The sequence below is a fragment of the Lygodium microphyllum genome, chromosome 16, assembly GCF_053477565.2.
Source record: "Lygodium microphyllum isolate KBCC chromosome 16, Lygodium_microphyllum_v1.1.10, whole genome shotgun sequence".
Lineage (NCBI taxonomy): Eukaryota > Viridiplantae > Streptophyta > Polypodiopsida > Schizaeales > Lygodiaceae > Lygodium > Lygodium microphyllum.
In genome coordinates, this window is record NC_141150.1 from 12,400,342 (window position 1) to 12,402,037 (window position 1,696).

The following is a 1,696-nucleotide window of genomic DNA, read 5'->3' on the forward strand; positions in this document are numbered from 1 at the left end:
GTCAAGCACTCCACCCATCTGCCTGTCACAGGTTTTTATTATAGTCAATTTCATAGGAGTCGCGCTCTGTATTTCAGCACTTGAGGTATTCCTTTTCCTTGCTGTGGATGGGCTCTTTCATCTGTGCCCCTTGCCTCATACCTCCTTGCCTATGAGTATTGTCGACATTCCCTCAGAATTATCATAGCACATATTGCCATTCATGGATTACAAGTTACCTCTCGCCTCCTCAGGGGCTTCACTTTCCTCTTCACAATCCCTATCACAGAGCATCGGATTGATCAGGATTGCCAATGTCAGGCTTCCGCACCGGCAAGATGCGTGTACCTCACTGTGAGTACAAGCCACATTGCATGAAGAAGAAAACAAAAACAAAGCTACAGGCAAAAAGGAGTCAATTGATTAGTCATGGAGATGTCGGCATGGCCGCCAAGTTGAGGAGAAAGCCTATGGACTAACAGTCGCAGCGCAGTGCACAGGCGGCGTCCACGGTGGTAGACCCATCCGGAGTATGAACATGCCCTCCGTATTCTACCGCTTTTGCTGCTCATAAATCCTCTCTCAGTAACAATCAATCCAACCATTTGCAGGACTCCGCTTTTTAGCTCTCTTTTTCAATAGTAGATTAATAAACTCTATTTTCTTGCTAGTTCGAAGTTGAGCATCTCTCTCGGTTGCAAGCAGAACGTATCGTCGCAAACGTGGGAGTGTTCATGTCGAAGAAAAGAGGTCTCTCTCTGGACGAAAAGAGAAGTCAACTTTTATAGATCTTCCATGAAAGCCAGGACTTCTATCTTCTGCGCAAACTGGAGAAGTAAGGCCCAGGAAAGGGGTGGTCAGTCAAACTGTGAAGGATGTGCTGCAGACCTTAGTTGATGACGATCTCGTGTTCGAAGACAAGATTGGCACGTATGAATATTTCTGGAGTTTGCCAAGCTCTGCTGATCAGCTGAGACGAGTTCGAGCAAAGCTCGAAGCTGATATAGGAAACTTAAAGCAACAACAAGCACAGCTTACTAGAGAGATAGAGTGCTCCAAGAAAGGCAAAGAGGATACAGTTGAACGTGATGCAGCCTAATTAGAACTAAAAGGTACAGAGGAGAGGCATAAGTCTTTGAAGACGGATTTGGAAGTCTATGCGGACAATGATCCTGTTGCTTTTGAAGCTATGAGAAATGGTTGCAAACTTGCCCATACTGCAGTGAACCGCTGGACAGATAATATATTTGCTTTAGAACATTGGTGTTCTACGAACTTCCCAGATGCAAAAGACAAATTGGAACTTATGTACAAAGAGATGGCTTGGACGGTCTTCTCCAAATGGAAGGGATTGAAGCTACTGTGCTGGGAACAGATACTCTGGAGTGAACCCCAATATAAATAGCTACTTACATACAGGCATCTTGGTTGGCACATGATCTGACTCAAGTGTAGCTATTTCCGTTTGTGCTGCATCTTTAAAGTTAAGGTATTGTGACTTCTTGGTAGAGAATAGTTATATTTACTTGAGCTGCAACTGGCACTTTTTGATATCGTCTTGAGTGGCAGCCATTGTGTCAGTCTCGTTGGAAGCTTAGCAGATCTATTATTGCTCACAAATCCATTCATCTTGTTTATTTGTATGATTGATCTTCTATCCTGAAATTAGTCAAGGTCCTCTGTGGTCTGACTTGACTTTCGACAACCCTTCGACACC

The 1,696-nt window shown here is 44.2% G+C and overlaps 1 pseudogene; it reads left to right on the plus strand.

Annotated features, from left to right (window-relative positions):
• The first annotated feature begins 698 nt into the window (after positions 1 to 698).
• Positions 699 to 1,384, plus strand: LOC148022537 (meiotic nuclear division protein 1 homolog pseudogene; annotated as a pseudogene).
• Positions 1,385 to 1,696: the final 312 nt, after the last annotated feature.